We start from the raw sequence: 25,413 nt of genomic DNA, 5'->3' as shown, positions 1-25,413 counted from the left end.
ATGATACATAAAAATCTGGTGCACAAAATATTAAATAATAAAATTTAGAGAGCAGATATTCTGCTGCCCAGAGATTGCTGGCAGTCTGTTCTTGAGCTGCACTGTTTTGTTCCATATGTCCCAGACATAGTCTGGCTCCCAGCTCCTTAATACGTTGCAGTGCAGTGTAGGGGCTGTCTCAGTGCAAGTAGCCAGCTGCATACAGGGAAAGCCTTTACGACTGGGGAAGCTGTACTCTCAGAACTGTCACTGTTATTGAATATTTGTCACTGCCTTTGACATTCACAAATCACTTGTTAACAATAAAGATAGTGCTAAAAGAATAAAATTATTAACATTTTTAGTTAAGATTAATAAGTACACATGCACAGACACACAACAAGGACACGCATGTATGCACAAAATAGATGAATGTGCGCACAATCATGCGCACACACACAGGCATACTTAAGAACATTTAAACCAATTTAATAAAATCAAAGAAGTCCACTTACCTTTCTCTCAGCAGCCAGTTTCCCAGGTTCATTTAATCTGGCGCAGGCTTAGTGGGCAGATTTTCCAACTGAGTCATGCATGAAGGTTTTGCCCCATTAGACTCCCTGAAGAGTCCACCACTGCAGCACTGGGGTACCTGGCAGCACAGACAACAGGTTGGCCAATGCCATTGTTGACATAATACCATACCAGCATGGGGCACAAGGACTGCCACACAAAAACATGAGTAAGTCCCAGTGGAAGCAATGGCATTGGGCCAGATCTAGACCATTAGAGGTTAGCAGAATAAAAAAGGCAATTAACATAAAAGGCACACATCTATAACAGATTGAAGGAGAAATGGGTTCTTGGATTTCTTGTGCCAAATGCATGTAAGACTGTCCTTTAGCAAATTGACATCAGTCTGCCAGCATGGTGGGTCCAAAGCTGTTGTGACAGAGCTACACACCATTTCCATGCTGGAGATAGACTCGGATCTACTGCTTAATATTTCACATCTGTTTTCCCACAGGCCTGCTGATGCAACCACCCACTCCCCTTCACCCCTTCCCCCACCCACATCTCATTGGCAATTCCCATCATTGACATTAGCTGTGACTTCTGGAGTAGAACTCTTGTGCTCTGACACCCATACTACCCCTTCCCTTACTGAGTGAAAGACAATGATGTCTACCACATGTAAGTCTCAACTTCTAAACTATCATCTGAAGTATGAATAGCAATGTCTGAACTGGTGACTAAGATTGTCACAGAAATCAGGATAATGAATAATGAGAATAATAATCGTGTGAAATTTGTGTGTGTCATAATCCCAGACATGTTTTAATGGTGCAATGTAATTTCCTTCCTCAAGAGAATCTCAGTTTTAAAAATACAGGAAAGCTAAACACTATGAAACAACCCTTATAGAAGTGATTATATCTGTTAGATTCTTGTACTTAATTCTTCATACCATACTTTAGGAAAAATATCTCAGCCTTAGAAATTGTGCAGCTGAAATTTACTACAATAGTACTAGGGATGAGGTACAACATGTGGAGAGATGGGGTGGAAAGTATAGTTGTACTCCTTTAAGCAAAGAAGTCTAAGATGTGATTTAAAAACTAAAAATGCTGGGAACATTCAACAGGTCAGGCAACATCTGTGGAAAGAGAACAAGAGTTAAAATTTCCATTCAAAGACCCTTCATCAGAACTCTTCTTTTATCCTTCTGATGGAGGAGTCTTTGACTTGAAACACTAACTCTGTTTCTCTTTCCACAGATGCTGCCTGACCTACTGAATGTTTCTAGCATTTTGGTTTTATTTCAGTCTTCTGTCATTTCCAGTTCTTTTGATTTTTTTTTAAGTTTAAGGTAAGGCTTGATAAATGTGCCAAAATCGTACAGTTTTGATAAATTATGAGGAACCACTTCCATTAACAGAAGGGTCAGTAACAGGAGAACACCAATTTACAATGATTGGCAAAAGAATTTCGGTAAAGGAGAAAGAATTTTACAGTGAGTTGTGATTTGGAAGGCACTGCCTGAAAGCAGATTCAATTGTAGCCTTGAAAAAGAATTAGCTAAATTCTTGAAGGGAAAATAAAGTATAGGGTTGTGAGAAGAGGGCAAGAGAGTGGGACTAGTTAGATAGTTCTTTCAATAAACCAGAATAAGAAAATATGTCAAATGGCTTCATTCTGTGCTGTATCATTCTATGATACTATGAAGCAAAAGATAAAATCACATCACAATATCGTAGCCTGCAATGATATGACTATCTTTAGATGCCTTGTCTGTTTGACCAAACTTTTATGGCAATAATTCAATTCCCATTGAATTACAATTTTTAGATGTCACTCACAAGCTTGTAAAGAGAGACAAGTACACAACTCAACAACAACTTCTGAGATAATTGCTGAGACTTCCATAGATCTACCCTTCAATGTCATGTCATTGTTTCCACACGATAACATTTGAGCAGCTTTCCAACATTTTAAGGCAGCATCTTTGGATTTTTTGCCAGAGCATTTTTTTTAACAGGAGTATCGTTGGGAACCTAGCCAGTATTTCCATATAAGTCCATTTGGACTCTGGCTATTTTTCCATTGACTCAATTTACATGGAACTTTTTTTTTAAAACTTTGAACATATCTACAGTTCAGTCAGATTTGCAATAACAAACTTCTTCTCCATAAACCTGTCAGAGTTGAAGACTAGCTCCCTTTGGGAACAGAATCTCAGGTTTCCAGCTGGTATATGATTCAATGGTAATTTTACTGTGAAGATCATACATTTGGTTAAAATATTCAGGCAGAAATGTAGACAGTGCTTGCAGCAGAAATAGAATAGTAAGGGGAAAACTTTGTCATTGGACATTTATACTAACCAGCTGCAGGAATATCATCATCACCACATTCAGATTAATGTTTAGATTTTAATTAATTCTATTAACAACAAAGTCAGCATTTGTTGTCCATTCCTAAATGGCCCTTGAACTGAGTGGTTTGCCATTTCAGAGGGCATTTAAAAGTCAACTACATTGGAGGCTATGGAGTCGTGTACAGGCCCAGACTGCATGGGAATGACAGACTTTCTTCCCTGAAAGAAATTCCTGAACCTGGGGTCTTTCAATGGCAATCAATAATTTTGTGGTCATTACTGAGACTACATTTTTCTCCTAAGTTTATTTATTTGATTGAATTTAAATTCCTCAACTACTGCCATCGGATTCAAGCTAATATCCCTGTATACCAATCCAGTCACTTTTACATTGTAATAGCAGTGGAAATGAATGTCAAGGGGTGGAATATAACTAGCACCCAATGCTCTCATACTGACTTCATTCCAGTAATCAAAGAAGACATTTTCCCCACGTAGTGTTCCAATTCATTATATTAACTATCTTGATAAATGAAGGCTATGAATAGCTAAGTTTCCTGGAGATCGATAACTGATTAAAAGATATCTGTGATAGTCAAAAATACTAAATAATTGAAATGATGATCAGTTACATTGTATTATTCAGTTCAGCAGAAAGTTTGGAGCAAAGTTCATTAACCCATTTCTTCCCTGTATCTGTGTAGCCTGAAATATTCTCAACCTGTTAGCTTTATTTCCCAGCTTTCTGCAGAAATAAAAATTGCCCTTCTTTACTTGCATCAATAATTATTTCTCCCCCTTTTCTCATTAAGTAATACCTGGATTTCTAAAATTAAAATAAATCCTGTTATTTTTAATAGAAAACAATGGAATTTTGTATGCCTTATTAACTACTTTCTCGACTTGCTGTGCCACTTTCAACGACTTGTGCACTTATACCCCCAGGTTCCTCTGCTCCTGTATCACTTTTAGAACAGTAACCTTTATTCTACATTGCCTCTCACCATCCTTCCTACCAACCTGCACCACCTTACATTTCTCCACATTATACTTCATCTTCAACCTGTCTGCACATTACACAGGACTGTTGGTGTAATGTGCAGTTTATCACTATCTTCGCAGTTCACAATTCTTCCAAGTTTTGTGCCATCCATAAATATAGAAATTGGGCCTTGAATCCTAAAATTCTATGTCATTAAGAGATTAAACATACTACTCTAACATTGATCCTTGAACATTATTCACCTTCCTCTACTCTTTTTTTAAAAAAATCAATTCAGCATCATGGACTGGAAAAGAAGCGGGAAGAAGCCAGAATAAGAAGGTTGGGAGGGGGTGGAGTACAGGATCCCCCTCCTCCGACCTTCTTATTCTGACTTCTGCCCTCTTCCTTTCCAGTTCTGATGAAGGGTCTCGACCCAAAACATTAACTGATTTATTTCACTCCATAGATGCTGCCTGACCTGATGAGTTCCTCCAGCATTTTATGTGTTGCTCCAGAATCTCTTGCGTCTCCATTCAGCATAACCCTCTATTGTTTATCACTTAGCCAACATAGTATTTGTATTATAAATGTCTTCTTTACATGAAGTTTCAACTTTGGATGTTTTGTTACATAATAGTCTTATCAACAAAGTCTTTTGGATGTTCACGAATACCGTCAACTACGTTACCCTTATCAATTCGATCCACTACCTCAGCAAAAAACTTCAAGTTGGTTAAACATGATTTTCTGTTATCAAATCCATGTTGATTTGGATGGATTAATTAATTAATCTATTTTCCTTCATGGCTCTATTAATCCTGTCCCAGATCAATGTTTCTAAAAGATGTAAGTGACTGGACTTTTTCTTTGGTTTTATTCTTACTCACTTTGCTGTACAAGGGAGAAACTTTCACCACTCTCCAGTCCTCTTGAACCACTCCCCCACCATCCCTCCACCCCCCCCCCCAACCTTATTCAAAAAGAATTAAAAGACTATTTTCAGTATTACTGCAATTTTGTCCCATACATCTCTCAAAATCCAAGGATGCATTTACTGGTAACTTATTTAAGTCCAGCCAACTATTCTAATGCACCATGCTATCAATTTTTAACATGTGAAATGTCTCATCTATCTCCTCTTTGGCTACCACTTTAGAAGTACCATCCAAAGCACTCATTTAGTATCTTTATAGTACCCCCAACATCAACATGCAAATTCCCATTTTGGTCCTTAACGGGCTTTTCTCTTCTTTTGGATAATGGCTTGGTAAATGAATCTGCTTTGGAAGCATTGTACAGCATAATCATTAAGTCCAATCCAAGAACATGTTTTCCTTTATAATAAATGCACTGATTGTATGTAGTTAAAGTCACATGTTGCCATTGGTACAAAAAGAATCTACTTCATGGATCTGTGCATTTAAGACAGGAATATTGGATGGGGTGATGGGAAAACACTCTGAACTTCTGTTATTCTTCTCAGCTGTCAGAATCAATTGCTAGAATCTCCAATAAACCCTGATAAAGCATCAATGCACATATGAAGATATTTGGCCTGAGGTTGTCCATGGGCATTCTGAAAAACATAATCTTGGTCAGGTTCCCAAAATGTGTAAGGAACACCCACCCCAATCATTTCACACATACTTGCTTTCCATGCATACAATTTGTTAATTCACACCTGGTCTCAAGTACCTTCCTTGCTTCCCTTTTCAATGTGGCAGAAATTTATCACAAAAAGCAATTTAAGATAGTGATTAATACCAGGTAAATGCAGACATCTGACTACACCTACCTTTTTATACACAACTCTACTATTCTATTGTATTTTCCCAGTCATTGTATGATATTGTTATAAAACAGGTTAAGAAAGTCAGGTACTTTCTCTTTGGTATCCTGTGTAATATTAACTTTTTAACAAATATCTGGACATGTTTATTCTTGGGAGCTTGCTATCCACAAATTGGCTGTTATCGTTGCTACATTCCAAGACCAGTTAATTTTGTAATGAAAGGGAGGATATAAATGCAATTTATTTCTGAAATGTTGTCCACTTGGACTAAGGTTCAAGCTCAGTACAAACAGACCTCATTCTACGAAAAGGAGAAAAGAGAAAGCAACTGTTATATATAAAAAAAATTCCACAAGTAGACCAAACCATCCCAATGCTTGCTGAATCTCACTTCACTGTGCTCTACTAGAGCTACTCAACTCTGCTGAGTTAGATAATGTTTCAAAATATCTTACTTTTTCAAGCAGTAATTTAAGTGAAAGGGGTCTGAGATTTGTTGGTATGTGGTTGAAATACTTTTTTAAGGAAAATTCACTTGCTTAGTCTTTAAATAAAGTATTGTTTTATACAGTACTGAAGAGAACATAAGCCACTGCTTAGACAACCACATGATTGCCAAGACTTAGTAAGCTATGGACCAGGTGCTGGTAAATGGAACTAAGATGGTTAAGTATTTGATGGTTGGTGTGGCTACACTGAGCTGAAAGGCCCATTTCTATACTGTGTGAATCTATGACACTGGGCAATAGGGAGAAAATTGGAAGAGCTAGTTGACCACAGTTTGATCAATGAAAAATCCTGCAGAAAAATTGATTAATTTCAGGAGCATTGAATACTGTCTATTGTTTTCCATTTAAAAAAAACAAAATTTTGTTGACTTTTAATTTGAAAAATCAGGTATTACTTAATGAAAAAGGGGGAGAAATAATTGTGGGCATAAACAAGGAAGCGCAAGTTGCTCAGAGGGATTCAATGGAAGACTCAGCTCCTCAGAACAGTAGGATTTCAGTCTGTGCTTAATTAGCTGACCTCAGCCAGGGCAGCAGTTGGATTAATTACAAATTGTTGCAGCCTCCTGAGCTATTCAGAAGGGAAATCAGACAAGGTTCCCCTTTTGATATGCTGCTCCTGACAGTGTCTCAAAGAGAGAAGAGTTCACGCATAACTCAGATGTTCACGGGATTATGGCTTGGCACCTTGTTTTTAAAACTTCCATCCTAAGATTCAAATCCTCCCATGGACATGTACACCCCGACAACCTTACAAATCTCGGAGGCCTGTGCTTTCCTCCAGTTTTGTCCCTGGACACACTTCCAATTTTAATCATTTCACCATTTGTTGGTTAGGCCCAAGTTCTAGAATTGCTTCCTCAAACTGTTCTTCCTCTGTAATTATTTCTTTACTTTCAAGATATTCTTTGTAATTTACCTGAAATAAAAACAAAGTTTTGGAAATATTCAGCAGGTCAAGTAGTATCCGTGGAGAAAGAAACCCAGTGAATATCTCAGGTCAATCAAATCTGCCTTGTTGATCAATCTTTTGATCACCTATCCTAATATCAAATTTGTTTCAAAACCCACTCCTCAAAGGCCTGTGAGATGATTTACTATGTTGAAGGTGTTATATTGGGGCTGTAATATTGTCTCTTGTATTGAACCTCTGCTCCAAATCATCCAGGTTTAATCAAACCTCAGAGCAGCACAGTCTAGAACACTTTTAAAAGTTTTCTAATTCTGAGCAAATGTCACAAATAAAGTTATATAAATACAAGTGCTACAAATGATGTGGCATAAAATGTTATATGAAACATTCCCTGGAATGAAAGAGATTGAGGAGTCACATGATAGAGGTTTATAGATAGATCATGAGGGGCATAGACAAGGTGAAAGCACTTGGTCTTTTTCCCAGGGAGGGGGTGTTTAAAAACAAGAGGGCATAGGGTTAAGGTCAGAGGCGAGAGATTTAAAAGGGACATAAGGGGCAGCTTCTTCACACAAAGGGCAGTGTGTATTTGGAATAAGCTGCCAGAAAAAGTGTTTGAAGCAGGCACATTAGCAGCATTTAAAGGCCATCTAGATAAGTACATGGATAGGAGGGGTTTAGAGAACTATGGGCCGAACACAGGTAGATCAGACGAGCTCGCTGGGAACACTGTCAGCATGGACAAGTTGGGCCGAAGGGCCTGTTTCCATACTGTATGACTCTGAAACCACAAATATAACATAAAATTATATTATATGATGTAAACTACAAATATAACATAAGATTATATGATGTAAAATACTACAAAATGTTGCACACTAAGGTGACTTCCATACCTTTTACCTTGCATAGCTTTAATTCTGAACTGTAGCTGACTTCCACTCACATGTACTTCTGATTCTGATTGCTCTTCACCCCAGCAATGACTTGAAGTCTGTACCCATCTGTTCAGATAATCCCCACTGTCTGCAGTTCCCTTGCAAACTGCCCTTTAACTTTAAATATTACTCACTTTTTAACCTGAGATGATTTTAAACATAACTCTCCCCATGGCTGTGTGCATTTCAGTGGAGGCTTTGGAGAGGGCGCAGAAGTGGTTCACCAGGATGCTGCCTGGATTAGAGAGTATTAGCTATTAGGAGAGGCTGGACAAACTTGGATTGATTTCTCTAGAACACTGGTGGCTGAGGGGAGACCTTATAGACGGTTATAAAATTATGTGAGTCAGTCTTTTTCCCCAGAGTAGAAATGTCAAATACCAGAGGACATAGCTTTAAGATGAGAGGGGGAAATTTTAAAGGAGATGTGCAGGTAAGTTTTTTTTCCACATAGAGTGGTAAACGCACCTGGAACGCTAATGGTCATGATGGAAGCAAACATGATAGTGGCATTTAAGCAGGCATGTAAACATGCAGGGAGTAGGTTTTGTTTAATTTGGCATCATGGTCAGCACAGATATCATGGGCTGAAGGGCCAGTTCCTGTGCTGGATCATTACTATCTGCAGCTTTCACTGCAAGTTGCTAACTTCTACCCTGAACTTTCCTTATAATACAGCATTTACACCAATGACATAACATTCCCCACTTTTGATTGTAACATCTCTATCCTTTTGTCTGCTACATTTGGAATTGGTTTATTATTGTCACTTGTACTGAGGTACAGAGAAAAACTTGCCTTGCATACCTTCGTACAGATCAATTCATTACACAGTGCATTGACTTAGTAAATGTAAAACAATAATCGAATGCAGAATAAAGTGTCACAGCTACAGAGAAAGGGCAGTGAGGTAGACAATAAGGTGCAAGGTCATAAGGTAGATTGTGAGGTTAAGAGTCCAGCTTATCATACTAGGGAACCATTCAATAGTCTTATAACAGTGGGATAAAAGCTGTCCTTGAGCCTGGTGGTACATGCTTTCAGGCTTTTCTATCTTCTGCCTGGTAGGAGAGAATATCCTGGGTGGGTGGGGTCTTTGATTATGCTGGCTGCATTACCAAGGCAGTGAGAGGTATAGACAGAGTCCATGGAGGGGAGGCTGGTTTCAGTGATGTGCTGAGCTGTGTCCACAAGCTTCTACAGTTTCTTGCAATCCTGGACAGAGCAGTTGCCACAGCAAGTCGTGATGCATCCAGATAAGATGCTTTCTATGGTGCATTGATAAAAGTTAGTGAGTGTCAAGGGGACATGCCAAATTTCTTTAGCCTTCTGAGGAAGCAGAGGTGCTGGTGAGCTTTCTTGGCCATGGTGTCTAGGTGGTTGGACCAGGACAGGCTATTGGTGATGGTCACTCCTAGGAACTTGAAGCTCTCAACCCTCTCGACCTCGGCACCATTGATGTAGACAGGTGCATGTGCACTGCCCCCTTTCCTGAAGTCAATGACTGGCTTTTTTGTTTTGCTGACATTGAGGGAAAGGTTGTTATTATGACACCATATCACTAACTCTCTATGCGCTTCCTCTATTCCAACTCATCGTTACTTGAGTTATGGCCCACGACAGTGACATCATTTGCAAATGTAGATGGAGTTAGAGCAGAATCTGGCCTCACAGTCATGAGTGTATAGGGAGTAGAGTAGAAGGCTGATGACGCAGCCTTGTGAGGCAGCAGTGTTTAGAATAATTGTGCTGGAGGTGTTGCTGCTGATCCTCACTGGTTGTGGTCTGTTGGTCAGGAAGGCAAAGATCCAGTTGTAGAGGGAGGTGTTGAGTCCCAGGTCTTGGAGTTTGGTGATGAGTTTGCTTGGAATCATAGTATTGAAGGTAAAGCCATTAAACAATAGTCTAATGTAGGTGTTTTTACTGCCTAGATGCTCCAGAGATGAGTGTAGGGCCAGGGAGATGTCATCCGCTGTTGACCTCTTTCGATGGTAGGTGATTTGCAGTGGGTTGAGGTTTTCTGGGAAGATGGAGTTAATGCATGCCGTGACCAGCCTCTGGTCAGTCCAGTGGATGTCAGAGCCACCAGGCGGTAGTCATTAGGGCACATTACCTTCTTTTCCTTAGGTACCGGGATGATAGTGGTCTTAAAGCAGGTGCATAACCTCAGATTGAAGCAGGGAGAGTTTAAACATGTTTGCAAATACCCCCCACCAGCTGATCTGCACAGGATCTGAAGACACGGCCAGGGACACCATCCGGGCCAGATGCTTTCCGTGGGTTCACTCTCTGGAAGACTGATCTTGCGTCCGCAATGGTGACCATGGGTTCAGGTGCATTGGAGGCTGTCAGGCTGGGGCAATGACATTCCAATCCCCTTCTGTTCAAAACGTGCATGGAATGCATTAAGCTGATCAGGAACGGATGTGCTGTTGTCGACGATGCTGCCTGACTTTGTTTAGCCCATTATAGTGTGTAAACCCTGCCACAACTGATGGATGGTCTGGAACTCAATTTTGGACTGATATTGTCTCTTGACATCTCCGATGGCTTTAGAGGTCATATCTCGATTACTTGTAAAGGTCAGGGTCACCTGATTTGAATGCTGCAGTCCTGGACTTCAGTAGGTAGTGGACATCTCAGTTCATCCATGGTTTCCTGTTTGGGAACACCCGTATTGTCCTCTTTGGTACACAGTCCTCCACACACTTGTTGATAAAGTCCGTGATGGTGGTGACATACTCATCTAGGCTGGCAGCTGAGTCTTTGAACATGGACCAGCCCACTGACTCAAAGCAGTCACACAGAGCTCATCTATTTCCTCAGACCAGCACTGTACAACTTTCTGTACTGGATCTTTCCGTTTCAGCTTCTGTTTGTATGCAGGGAGAAGGAGCACAGCCTGGTGGTCTGAATGACCAAAGTAGGGCAGGGGTGGCTCGGTAGGAATCTTTGGTTGTCTCTCAATGGTTAAGGGTGTTTGGGCCCTGGTGGGGCAGGAGACATGCTGGTAGTATGTTGGTAACACACTCTTGAAGCTGGCCTGGTTGAAGTCACCTGCAACAATGAAGAGGGCCTCAGGGTATCTGTTTCAAGGCTGTTGACCACAGAGTACAGTTCATTGAGTGCAGGCTTCATATCCCTCTGGGATGGGATGCAGATTGCCATCAGGATAGCTGAATGGAACTCCCGTGGCAGGTAGTATGGGTGGCATTTCACCGTTAGATATTCCAGGCTGAGTGAGCAGGAAATCTAGAAATGTTTGATCAGCATAAAAAATGTTTTGATGATGAAAGCACTCTGAAAAGTTGGTGAATGGATTTTACTCAACTAATAGCTCTAATGTTTACCACCTTCAATGGGTGTTGGTGACAGAACCAGCCAGGTCAGCACCATCTTTATCACTTAAGTGTTGAATTGTAAATTTTTGTTGATAATCACACCACAGGGGTTAAGAGAAGAACACAAACAGTTAAATCCTAACTGCACGCTGTTCATGTTGGTATAAGCTTCTTCAGTGTTACTCACAGCTTGCCGCTGTTGTCAGAAGCCATCTTCTCTTCTTAGGCAATCCCTCAGGAAGAGGAGAACTTGCTTCCACTTTGGTTCTGTGAGCTCTGAGGTGGTTATTTAGACCAATGAGAGAGCCCGAGACTCTTCCACAGGCAGTGTAGGGCACAGAGTGGGCAAATGTATGGGGAGTTTGTGAGGTAGTGCACTCTTCTTGCCACTTATGCAGAGCTTCTGTGTGCTCACTGCATGGCTTGAGGCCCTCAATACCACCCCAAGTGTTTTCTCTTCACTTTAAGTTGTCAAGTGCTAGAGGTTCCCAGAAACCAGGGGATGTTGTATTTCTTCAAAGAGATTGAGCACATCCTTGAACCTTTTCCTCTGTCTGGTAGCCTCTTTCCATTACAAAACTTGAAATAGTGTCCAATCTGGGAATTTGGTGTCAGGCATGTGAACAACCTGGGCTGTCCAAGGTACCTGATTTGAGTGTAACCAGGGCCTCAGTGCTGGGGGTGTTGTCAGGGACAGAGTGATGACATTGGTTTGCTTATCCTCCCAGTGCATTCAGAAATCATTGCAGATACAGCATTGGTGGTATTTCCCCGGCCTTGACATGCCCTCTGTAGGTTGTCCAAGTCTCAAGAGGATGCAAGAGGGTAGGTCATTGCTGTCCAATAGACCATTGAGGTCTTGATCTTCAGTTGGCCAAAGGCTGTGCAGGTACATTGAAGGCAATGGTGAATTTCATCATGTCTGGTTTCACAGAGATGGTTCCCTTTTTTTAATGGAGGTCTGTCATGGAAGAGATTATCATGTGGAGAGAGGGAAAGATTCAAGGATTGATCAAACCCTCCTTGAAGAAATGCAACGTCCCTATTGACTCCTGGAAATTTCTTGCCCATGACCACTCAAAGAAGAGAAGAAGAATTGAGGATAGTATTGAGAACCTAGAGACTAAGCATCGGGAGCACATAGAAGCAGCAGAAGGAACACACCGGAGACACATGAGACAGCAGATGCTGAAATCTGGAGCAACCAACAAAATGCTGGAGGAATTCAGCAGGTCAGGCAGCAACCGTGGAAAGAAATGGACAATTGACATTTTGGGTTGAGACCCTTCATCTGGACTGGACCACACCACCTTCTGAACTCCACACCTATCCATCCTGCCAGCCACAACTTGCTCATCTATGGAAGAGTCTGTGGTTTCCACAGTGGCCTCATTGGACATCTCAGAAACCACAAAACTGGAGAGGAAGTAAGTCGTCTCTGAGGGAATGTCTGTGAAGGAAGGCAAAGAAGACATTTAGGTATTAACTGATGCCAACATTGGGCTTGATGCAAAGTCAAGACAAATGATCTGCTTAACTCATTAGAACATCAGGTAATATCTAACAAAGCAAAGAAATTGCTACTGGAGTGGAGAAATGAAAAGTCCTTCCTTTTCCATCTCCACAATACTGTCCTGGATGCAGTTCTGCTGCTTTCATTGAGAACAGATGTACGAAGACAGAAAGTCAACAGAAAACATGTGATGAGGTAGAAAACATATCAGAAGCATTCTCATAATCAGAAGCAGCAACAATCCCTCTAACGACCATTTGTTTTTTATCTTTTGATTGCCGTTAATACAAACCAGCTCTTTATTTGAACTGCTTGAGAATAAAAGAACTGCTTAAGTTTAACAAAGCAATTGCTGTTTGTGACCTTAAAAAGCGATTGTGTCATTTAACCACCTGACTACTCAACTTCATTGCACTCCTTGCATCTTTGCCTTTTTGTTATCACCTTCCCTCCTCCTCACCCCATCACTACCTTCATCCCCAACTTCTGTGGATTTTCTGTCCTATTTTTGTGGCTACAGCATAGTTTCATATGATCCAGCAGCTCTAAGTTTTCCTCCTGGCACCACGAGAGGTGATTGGTCTTCTAGCATTTAAGCCAAAAGAATGGAATGAGGCTTTGTCCAACTATTCCCACTTCACGTCATGGATCTTTCAGCACCAGCCCACCATTGGGATTCAGGCCTGTGCATGTATTTTCCACATGGTTGCACAGTGATCCTCCGCATGAGTTATCTGTACTTTAGGCTAATGTGGATCAGTATTAAACGGCAAATGGTTTTACTTCTGTTTAGTGGCCGATGACAAACTTTAACATCTGTTAATATTTTTGAGGTAGCATAATGTTAGAAAAAGCTCATCCATTCAAGCTTCAGTCTTGCTGTAAGAAGAGTAAAAGATTAAGATGAATGGGTGCAACCCTTACTCTTCTGCCAAATCATGAGATAATCACTCAATTATTGTAGAATGATACAACACAGAAGGAAGTTTATCGGCTCATCATCCTGGCTATGCAGGCTGTTTAAAACAGCTATCCAATTTCTCCAATTCCCATGCTGTTTTAACGAAGTCCTGAAAATGTTTCCAAGTGTTTATTCAGTTCCTTTTTCAAAGTTATTTTTGTAACTGCTCTCCTCTCCCTTCAGTGCATTCCACATCAAAACTATTGCAGCATTAAAATTATTCCTCATCCTCCTCCAGCTTGCTTCACCCATTACTTTAAATCCCTGTCCCTTGGTTCCCAATTCCTCTGCAGTGAATCAGATTCCTTAACACAAGGCATCCAGGAACTAAATGTGTTGCATGGGGTAACAGTGAGCAATGAATGTGTTATACATGGTAATAGAGCTCTAAGTATGTTACATGAGTAACAGAGACCTGGAAATTAGTTTTTCCACTTGGTATTTGCAATGAGAGTCTGTTTACAGCTTTGCTCTAGAAAACGAACCAATAAATTACCCCAAATCATTATAAGTGATACTCTAGGAAGTGTGAAATTTAAGGTGACGATCAGGTCGAATCCATTCATTTAAGTGTAATAACAGTGACGTCATAAAAATATTGCATCAGAGATTAATAAAACAATTGTGTATGATATCAAAGTGTTGCAACAAGCAGTGCAGGTTTATCAGAGGTGCTACAGTCAGGGGTATAGATTGAGGAGTGTGGGTAATATCTGTGTGTTACAGTAGGGGGTGTAGTATATCAGTGAATATTACAAAGAGGGATATGATTTGTTGGTGTTACAGTGAGGGGTGTGGAGTAAATCAGTGTTAAACTGAAGGTTGTGGTATAATTAGAGGATCTTGTAGTTTAGGTACACCCTGAAGGAGAGAGATGTTGTTTACAATTATCATATATTTTCATTATACAGTGTACTTCAGCAAAAATGAGATATTGTGTCAGGAGACAGCTTGCTGTAGGGACAAAAATAAGTTTTATAGTGAATTTTAAGGGAAAAATGAGAGACAGAGAGACGCAAAGGGTTTGGGGAGAAAATGCCAGAGCTTCTGACCTAGTCCTGGAAGTAGGTCCGGCAGTGCTTTTTGGTTTTGGAACTGGGGTGCACATGTGTTTGAAAGGGCACAGAATGATCCCAAGTTTATGAATAGACCAAGGGATGGTGTGGGTAAGAAATGGGAGTGGTTGAGAGATAACACAAGAGTCAATGGAGCAAGTCAGGACGTGAAACAATTCCAGGTGTTTCTCAGACTATGTCTGGTTAAGAGTGGAAACAAGGGAGGGAATTTGTATTCAGTGCATAACTGGGAAGGTTTGAAGAAGGATGGTGTGACCAACAGTGTCAAAGTCTGTGAGGAGGTTGAGAAAGAGGAGGAGGATTGGTTTTACCTTCATCACCTTCACATTTGTAACTTTCATATATTTTTGACTTATGGAAGAGTTGTATCAATACTGTGGCAGGATCAGAAACTTGAATGGAGATATTCAAATATCAGTGTGTGGAAAAGATGAGCACTGACATAGGAGGTGACGTACTGAGGAATCTTGGATAGGAAAGAAGGGTAGGAAATGTGGTGTGTATTACAAAAATGGAAGGGTCAAGGGTTAATATTGTTGATTAGCAAGTTAATAACTGCAAATGTGAAAGGGTGAAAAATAAACTGGCTCATGCAATGGTAAGAATGTGCACTTGCAATGTTTATTTATTCACTTAAAAGATATGGAAGTTGCTGTCAAGGTTTATATTTACTGTCCAACCTTACACATCCTGAATATTTTTCCAGATCTGAATGTTGTTTTTCTTTAGGAGAATCTGCAAGTGAGTCTTCCCACATGCCTGCTACCCTTGTCTTTTGTCAAGGGTAGAATTCACGAGTAGAAGAGCAGAATTCATGTGTTTGCTGTCCGGAATAGACTAGATATGCACTTTGTTTTCAGTACACACAGAAGCCACAGCAACTAACGTCCAGGTCTTGCTGCATGCAAGCATACAATGCTTCATTATCTGACTAGCTTATGGTGTGTTCTGAATCTATCCAACCTAGCACTGTGATAGACCAATTCAACACAAAGGCGGGTGTCCTCAATCTGATGACAGCACTTTGTCACCATGGTACTCGTTCCTCCTAAATCTGTCATAAGCAGAAGTATCTGAGACTGGTAGTTGTGATTTTTCTTTGCTACAGGACCAGTTTGACATCTGTATCTGGCAAGACTCAGTGAGTGTAGGGGGTGTTGTCTCATGGCCTTGTAAGGAATAGCTTGATATGATCATACTAATGGAATCATGCCTTATAACAAATGTCCAAAAATCCTCCATCACTATTCCTAGGCAGTAGTGGTGCTACTGTCCTTCCCTTAGCTACACCTTTGTTTGCCCTGATGGCTGAGCACTTTTTCAAAATGCTGTTTAAGATGAAGGAGTCCTAAATCATCAGCTGAGGAAAGCACCTCCATGGTAATCATGAGAAGGCTTCCATGTCTACACTTAATCTGATGTCATGAGAGTTTGTAGGGTTCAGAGACAATGACTTAATCCTGGCTGTGTACCACAGTGCCGCCACCTCTGTTGGATCTGTACTGCTGCTGGCAGAGGACATATCCGGGGATGATGATTGAGGAATCTTTGACTTTGGCTATGAGGCAATTGGTTGACAGCTCTCACAATTTTAGCATGTGTCAAATGTGGTTGAGGAGGAAATTATATGGTTACTGGGCTGATTGTGACCTGGTCTTGTCTGGTGGCTGGGTCAGTACTGAATGGTCCATCTGGTTTATTCTTGTTATAGATTTTCATAGTGGATTGAAACATCTGAGTGGCTTAGCAAGCCATTTCAGTAGGTAGTTAGCAGTCAACAGCATTGACTGGATTTACATTGAGATGAAGCCAAGTAAGGACACCATATTTTCTTTTCCAATGTAATTAATGATGCAAATGTGTTTTCCTGACAATCTTGTAACACCTATATAAAAATAAACCCTCAACAACCTACCTCAGTTGTATAACCCTGTCCTCTGACAATAAAAATTTACAGTAAGACCTTGGAAAATGTGGACTACATCCCATATCATGGGAGCATCCAATGTCTCAGTGAAAACAAAAACAAAAGATTGAGACCTCAAACCTTCCAAAGAGTTCAAATTCTACTGGGTAACAGTGACCCCTGCGGTAGGCTACTGAGACATGGACTACCTACAGTTACCAACTTCAAGCACTGGGACAGTGTCACCAATGCTGTCTCTGCAAATCCTCCAAATCCACACTGGTAGGAAAAATAAACCAACATCACCATCCTCTTTCCAACCAACATCCCCAACACTGAGGCCCTAATTACACTCAGCCAACTCTAATGGGCAGATCATGTTGATCACAGGCCCAACATCAGACACATTATTCTGAGCTCTCTCATTGCATAAAATTATTAGGTGGATAGAGAGAACAATTCAAGGATGTTCTCAAATCCTCCTTGGAAAAAGTGCAACATCCTTGTTGAGTCATGGGACACACTGACCAACTATTGCTCAGGATGGAGAAGGTTCATCGAGGACCTTGAGTTCATTCATCAGGAGCACACAGAAGCCCAGCGTAAAAGGTGGAAGGAGCATGCCAACTCTCAAACTACCCACCTGCCTCCTCAGGCACTCCTGGTCCAACTGTGACAATCTGTGGGGTCCCACATTAACCTCAACAATCAGCCTAGAACTGACAGAACAGGAGTGGAAGCAAATGACCCTCAATCTTGCATGACTGCATAAGAAGAGAAGGTTATGATATGGCCACCAATTTAATACTATATTTTTGTTCCAGATTTATTTAATTAACCAAACTTAATTTCAGATGTTTAATGCAGCAAGTGATTTTTTTTTCAAGTAATCTATGTTTTGTTAAAGCTGAGACTGGCAAAATGCCTTGTTTTTGAAACAATAGCATGCGATCAGGAAAATACAAGTTTATGGTCTTGTGATACATCTCACATGGTAAACTGTATGTCACACATGGCAATAAATTCCTGAGTGTTCAACTCCCACAGTAAGCTAGCTTCAATTTTCAAGAATACAAATATTTAGTGGGCTGATAATAATGGGGCTAACATAGGATACATACATAGGGAGAACAGAGAGCTGCAAAATTGTTGTTATGGGTCCAACTTGCTTCCCATTCTGATCAAGAGTGCACACTTTTTTGCATGCTTTTATAAAACAGAGTTATGCATTTCTGAGTATACTGTATGTGTGCCCACTAGAAGCATATGCAGAATGCACAACCGATGAAATCAATCCTTTACAAATTGCAGCAGCCCTCCAGGTAGGCTGCAACAATCCAGTTAACTCCAGGTCCACTATGGAGTACAAAATAAACTTGATCCTCACCACTCTAGACAACCTTATTTTAAAGGGTCCTCAAAAATATGCAGATTCGATGGTGATTGGGTGGAAGATCAGGGTGTTAGGGAGAAGACCATTGAATCCTTCACTTAAGGAACTTCTAGTAAAGTTCATTGCCATGTGTTGGAATCCTGATGCAACATGAGTGTAATTTATTACCTCCAGAACTATGAAGAAGTCCACAATGTCATTGAATCTCCAGACACACACTGTTCACTGCTCTCCACCCAAGAACGAGAAGGTGAATTCACTTCTCTTTGAGCAGAATATTGCCATAGCCTCCCTGTGCAGCATGACTAGGAGATACAAATCATCATTCTAAAACATTTTTATACATTCATTCAAATATATTCAGTCATTACCTAATCACCCTCGTGTATACTTTTATTGTTGATTTTCCACTTGACTGCCCCTCAGCAATGCTACAACAATGGCAGTAGATAAGCTGGTGAATGGCTGGTCACAAACAGTGGAGGAGATAGCAAATGGCCTTGAATATTATCCTGAGCAGTTATGGCTCCACCTGAGCTTGTCTGGGTCTACACTTCTCATCATAAGCAGCTGCCAACTGGACTATTTGGCTGAGTAGGTAACAGCTAGGACACTGATGGAATGGCAGGAGTATGAATTCTGTCATGCTGATACAGATCAGCAGGTTTGAGCTCCATGAGGACTCTGTTACTTCCCCGGGGCAGCACCTTAGTAATTCAAGTAACCTGTTGATGAACAGATTAATGAAGTTCTGAGACAAAGGCCTCTTTAAACTATGGTATCTGGAGTGAAAGAGGCAACAGTCTGGGGCACAGCAACAAGCTGAGAGCAGATGTCTAAGGAGCTGGCAGTGCAATATTTTGGATGGATTTTATTTGTCCTCCAATGAAATTTGAGACATTGGTCATCAGATGCTGCACAAGGTTGGGTCCATGTATGCTGACATCAAGCAGACCCACCTCCATGGAATAGATGAGCTCCAAGCTTAGTGGAAAGTCCTGTGTAAAGTGAGAGCCAGATTTTTCCACTCTTATGTTTAGGCCCAATTACCAAAAGACCAGCCATCTTGATTTACATACTTAAATCTTTTGTTCATGGCAGCCTTATCAAAGTCCTCATCCTCATCTTCTGGAATGAGCACCTGGGTTATCCTTTCCCTTCTGTAGACCAGTCATGCCAGTTGAATTATCTGTGCATATTATGTGTAAGCCATTTTCTCTATAGTTTGCTTCTGAGCTAATGACTATAAGTGCCATGGTGTCACCTTTTCTGCCATGATGCTCAACAGCTGTCACCTGCCCACGTGAAAGTTTGTGGCTGTCTGACAAAAGAGCAGAATCAAGGTGAGAAGTGGGGGCTGGAAGAAAGGAAATGCCGGTACCATCTGTTGCTTGTAAATAAGAAGAGATTCTGGTGTGATAGGATAGTAGGATGGATGTCAGAGGATGGATTAGGTATCAGCCTATCTAATGATCAGCAATATTCACCTGGCTGTTTGCAATGGGCTCTATGGGAATATTTGCAAACTTTCTTCCATCATGGTCCATTATGGAACAACACAAGGTGCTGGAGGAACTCAGTGGGTCAGACAACATCAGTGGAGGGAAATAGACATTTGATGTTTGGGGTCAAGACCCTTCATCTGATATTTAAATAGTTTGGAACATTTAAAAGCTGTAAGATGCACTGACATTTGGAGCATTGGTGAGTTTGGTTTGGTGGAGCATGTCAAGTCAAATTTATTGTTATGTGCACAAGTATGGCAAGGTACAGATACTATGAAAAACCTGGATAAATTTTAGATGAGCCCTAATTGGTAGAGATTGTTGATAGGAGAGAAATAAGAGTGCATTTCATCGAGCAGCATGTGAAGTTTTGTTGTGTGTTTTTGGGAGATGTCTCCACTGCCTTTGACCACTAGGACTTTTTGTGACTCTGCAGCTATCTTGCTGAGTTGGAGGAAAATGGTTATGACATTGAAGATTAAGAACGGTGGGCTATTTTTTGTCCCAACTGCATAGTTGATCAGTCATGATTTTGATAAGAGTCATTTAGTACCACAGCAAGACCCAGTAAAGAGCTTTGAGGAATTTGGAAGACTAGGACACATTCAAAGACACAGGGAGAGGGAGATTGGGAAATGAGGTTTGGAAAGAGTGGCAGTTTGCAAAGGAAAAGCAGGTCCAGGATTCCTTTTTATGGAGATTGTGGACAATGTCAGATTAGAAGGACAATTCCTGAAGAGTGTGAACAATTAACAATATCAGTTTACAATGGGTTTGGGAGGGAAGCTGGCTGGTCAGCAGTTGTGTGGTATAAAGTCAAGAGAGAGATGGGTGTCAGGAGTGAGACATGGTCAGAGAGGATATGAGGGGAGATGGGGAAGAAACAAGAGAAAATGGGAGCTTGTGGACTGGGGAAAGTTCAGCTGGGGCATAATACCGACACAGACTAGTTGGGTTGAAAGTCCTGAGAAATACTGAGTCCTTTTCGGAGTTGCAGGAGGCTAGGATATGGTCCGTTGTGCGTTTGCACATTGTCTGGGCATGAAGAATAGGCAGCTGATTAAAGAGCCAGGGGGTACCGGCACCCGTGGAACTTGCATGCATATGGGAGTCAAAGCAGCCAAAGTACGGGGCATAAAAATAATGTAAAAATATTCTACACGTGCCTTTTTATATGTTCAGCGAGCTTTGTTTTAAACGGGTCCCTTTAAATGTTGTTTAATATTTTTAGCACTTTTCATTTCACTTTCACACAAAAAAAGCTAGTTAGTGGGTTGGCAGCAATGTCACCTTACTAGCGATATCGTTAGGTTGTGCGCGTCCCAGTCAAATACGCTGTGCGATCGGAGTAACTGCGAGCACAGTGCAGGGTGAAGAGAGAAAATGAGCAGCACCTGCTTTAGGTAGATTACGGTGCTGGCGAATCCTCTCCTCACCCTCACGTTGCTTGTGTGTAAAACTCAGACCCTGAGATTAAAGACTGCTTCTTTTGGTGAGTGTGTGTGAGAGTCTGTGTGAGAGTGTGTGTGTCTGTGTGGATGCAATGGGATGCAGCTCATAATCGTGGAGCTTTTCGCTTGAGTAATTAAAGGAGCGTGGTGAAGAGGAGGGACTGAGGAGCAAGAGACCGTCTCCCAGGCACAGAGAGAGAGAGAGAGAGAGAGAGAGCAGATCTCTTTTTTAAAAAAAACAATGCAATCCAATCGTCCCAGGAGCATGCTGCAAATAGTGGAAAGAAAATATATAATATAGGAAGAAAATTGCATCACACATAACCCAGCACAAACAGAGAGAGACACCGCCACACACTCTACTGGAAGCTACTTTTAAAAGAGGGAATCTTTGGATTCCTCAACATTTTCCCATTGAGTTCTGAAGTCCTCATGATTCTGTGGCATTGAAAAGGAGAGACAGAGAGAACCCAGCCCGCAGGTTTCACGCAGGTTAGTGACTCGTAGTTCCAACCTACAGCCATTTGTGACTCGTTTCATTTCTGGACAGGGTGGGGGTTGATATTAAAGTTGTCGCAACTTAAAAGTTTTGTAGATTTCATTTTTTTAGAGAAAGAGAACCTTCCTTACTTTTTAATATATGAGAAGAACGTGTTATTGTTTAATGAAATGAGGGCAGGCGATGCTTTTTATTGCTGCTAAAAGTTTTCGGATTATGTCGGAGCCTGGCTCGGAGACTGGAGAACTTCCATTTAGCGGATCGATTTGAACTTTGAAAGGCTTTGGGGTTTAACATGTGAAAGTGGGAGTGGGGGAGGCGGCTTTACTTGAAAGTCTGATTGTGTATAGGAAATATTTGTAGGGAAGGGATTAAACCTGATTCAGGTCCAGTTTTGTCTCGTATTAATGCGGTAGTTTCTTTCTGGTGAACTGTTTAGAATGCGGTTTAACATTGGAGGCTGGCTGCATTTGCCGGTCTTCCTTTCCATTAAGCTGTTGTGAACAACGTTCCCTTGCCCAAAAACCGGCGACTTGATCTCCCTGGGACCTAAGCTGCCGGGTATGAATTTGACCTGATTAACAGTGTTAGGACTCGCTCTGTGAGACCATGCTTTCGTCTGAGAGAAAACGGCGCTGGAATCGGGGCTGTTTAACTTCGTAAAGATTAGCCTGAAAATTCAGTCACGGTCAAAACGGGGTGGGTATGTTGGGGAGGAATCGGGATTCACCAGCGCGGCCGAGGAAGCCGTAGGCTTTTTACTTTTGGACGGCGGGGGTGTTGACGGTGTGAGATTGTTTGGCGGGGCTTCGATCTGAATAAAATGTCATTGAGAATCGAACTGAAAGTGAGGTGATACGAGCCAGGTCTACAGATATAGTAAAAGATCGAATTTGTTGGGTTGGGGTGGCGTGTGTCCAGTCCCAAGCAGCGGCAAGTCGCCTGGAGTTTCCTTTCTAGAGTTTGCAGCTTTTTGTTAAGCCTCACTCGCAGCTTTGTGGATTGGGAGAGGCGATTGAATCGCATCAGCTGCTGGGTACTCCCTGGCGGCGTTAACAGAAGGAGACACTCTCCCGCTATTTCCCCTCCGTCCACCCTGTCCCTCTTACCCGCACTTGCCCATCCGTTGCCCCCACTAGCTAGAGGTCCTTAATTGAGCCTGGTGTTGGGGGTAAGGGCGAGGGTCGGGACTGGTTCGGACTTCATTCAATGTATTCTAACCGCCCGTCACTTTCCGGCGTAAAATCTATCGATCAGGGATATCCTGAAGGGTCCTTTTTTGCAGATAGGAATATATTCGTTCCTTCGCCACACATTTTGTTCTCCCGTCGTTGCTCCCTGGTGAAACTTGCAGTTTCGCATTTCCCTGATCGCCGCTGTCAGTTACGGGTCAGTTTCAGTAGCCTTCTCCAGTGCTCGCTTTCTGCCTGATTGCAGAGACCTCCAACTGTATTACTGCAACAGCCCCTTAAATCGCCCTTAAACGATTGGTGGTGATAACTATAGAATGTTAAACGCCGGTTTATTTCTCTTTATGATGCCCTAATAGATTCCCGTATTGGGTTGTTTAAAAAAAACACACGAAACTGCTGTATGTTTAGCACAAAGCCCGCGGTAAAGCCGCCACAACTTTGCTGCTGTTAGTTTCTGAACTTTCAAGTCTGATTTATTCTGCTTCTTTTTATTTTTGAAATCGCTTGGTCTCTATTTAATCGAGAGCACCCGAGTCGAGTTTAACCTCCCAGCCACTTCCTATTTAATCCATGAAATCAGACATTTGCGCGGGTTATTTTTTTTAAACATGGCAAATCGATATTAAAAGAATCTTGTGCGTGAAATAATTATTTGCTGTGTCTCAGTGCTGAGCTCAAACGGTGATGGCTGGACTGTAGTAAGTGGGTCTGAGTCCGCAAAGATGCAATATTTTCTGGCGCATGGTTTGGTTATAGGATTCAGTGCAGTTGGTAAACGTGTGAGTGGGGAAAATGGAAAGACCTTTAGGAGAAAAAGAGACTACGAGCTCTCTTCAACTTCTCCCAGACTCGCTCAGATTATCACAGGACATTTACACCTGGTAATGATTGTTCCAGCTCCGCAAGACTCGGGGATTTCCCCCCGTGTGTGCGGAGTTAGAGTCGGTCACACGTTGTGATGTCTGCCGAACAGATGTTTATTTGTTCTGAACCTCTATTTTTTCACTCCTGCCCGCTCTATCTTCCCGAATTGGCAGAAACAGCCGCCTTTCGCAAACCTCACACCCTGGGCGTTCTGTATATTTGTGCTTTCCGCCAGTATACGTCTTCCATCAAGTTTTGTTACTGGAGTAAATTATTCCCAAAATAAGCATTGCATTTGTAAATTCAAAGCAAATATTTTCTCCCAGTCATTCCTAAGGAGCAGTTTTTTGGTAAACTTTGGGAAGAAAACGTTTGACTCTTGAGGTGATAATCAGTCGCTGCCGAGGCAGTCGGAAATCCTTGGGACAAACTGCTCACTTACCCTTAAGAAACATAATGTTCTAAACAGCAACAATCCAAAAAGACCTGTTAGTTGAAATCTGCCTGAGGGCGCAGGGAGATATGAAAAGGGTTAAACTGCAAATGTCCCCGGACCCCTTGTGAATTCACCCGCGGATGGCGTGAGGGATTTATAATTGTGGAAATCGCGGCTGATTTCAAAACTGTTTACGTGTCCACACGTTATCTTTCAGAATATTTCCATTCTGAATACCAACTCAAATGTTTCCACCATGTTTTAAAGTTTCTTATTTTCAGAGTGATCAGAGGCTGTATATTTTTAAGTCTAAACATGGCAATATGATTAATTGAGAACATGCAATTATTATTCAGATGTGCCTAGCACAGTATGCAGCTCGGGCTCGTTATCATTAATAAAGAGATTAACACGAGGCGCTATCAATCCCGGAATTCTCAACAGTTGAACATACAGTTGTGCATGTTTGCTTGAATACTCCTTTGAGTGGTGTGTTTAAATAATGCCTCCCTCTAATGTTGATTTCTTTATTAAATCTCACATCCCAAGTGTAGGATTCCCCTTTCCCCATGACATCTCTGGGTCGACTTCTATCCTAACACTGGCGGAAGGGCCTTCACTTACTCACTGCATCATAGCAGATATGGAGACGCTGCAAAGATTTCTTTCGTTTTAATGTCAAGGCACAATCAAAGGACGTACACCAAACAAAATGGTCATCCTGAATTATACCATCACGAAGCACAACATTCGCTTGGCTGAAAGTTAGGCAGACAATTTTGGAAGCATGCAAAACAGATCCCATGCAACTGAACTAATATCTCGCCTCGGATCGGAACAGAAACAAATTGTAACAAAAAAGTAGTTATATTTTAGTTGGCTTATCCCATTATGAATTGAACAATTTTGCTCCTCTATTTGTATGTATTTCGTAGCAATTTGAAGAGTATTTCTAAGTCCTGCTCTCAAATGCCCCTCGATTTCTGCACAGACTTGACACTTGTGACAGGAGGCAAACTCACCAAGATATAATGCAACTCTACCTGACCTTATTATTTCTGTGTAGGGGTATGCAATTAGTAGCGGCCGCTCGAGATTTTGATTTCACAAAACCAGGCACAGAAGGTGAGGTTGGCGGCTTTGAAATCACGACCGTGGATAGAACTCGCCACAGAGCCTAAGTGTGCTGGACGGTTGGATTTTTTTAAGACAAGTACTCGGCAGGTTGTGGGTAATGAATGCATTTTGCGTCAACTGCCTCTTCATACCCCGTCACTGTCA

The 25,413-nt window shown here is 41.5% G+C and overlaps 1 protein-coding gene and 1 long non-coding RNA gene across 2 annotated transcripts in view; one reads left to right on the top strand and one right to left on the bottom strand.

Moving 5' to 3' along the window:
• The window catches only part of LOC127580677 (uncharacterized), a 97,011-nt gene that overhangs the window by 70,453 nt on the left and 1,145 nt on the right, over positions 1 to 25,413 (bottom strand). The window contains exon 2 of the long non-coding RNA XR_007957858.1: positions 495 to 631. This is a non-coding gene — a long non-coding RNA (uncharacterized LOC127580677). The remainder of the gene's footprint in view (positions 1 to 494; positions 632 to 25,413) is intronic.
• foxp4 (forkhead box P4) overlaps positions 21,163 to 25,413 on the top strand; it is a 310,618-nt gene continuing 306,367 nt past the window's right edge. Inside the window, exon 1 of the mRNA XM_052034375.1 lies at positions 21,163 to 21,632. The gene's annotated coding sequence lies outside the window, so the exon portion shown is untranslated. The remainder of the gene's footprint in view (positions 21,633 to 25,413) is intronic.

Source organism: Pristis pectinata, chromosome 20 (genome assembly GCF_009764475.1).
Source record: "Pristis pectinata isolate sPriPec2 chromosome 20, sPriPec2.1.pri, whole genome shotgun sequence".
NCBI classification, from domain to species: Eukaryota; Metazoa; Chordata; class Chondrichthyes; order Rhinopristiformes; family Pristidae; genus Pristis; species Pristis pectinata.
Note: the sequence above shows the minus strand (reverse complement) of the source record. Positions and strands in the feature narration are given on the sequence as shown.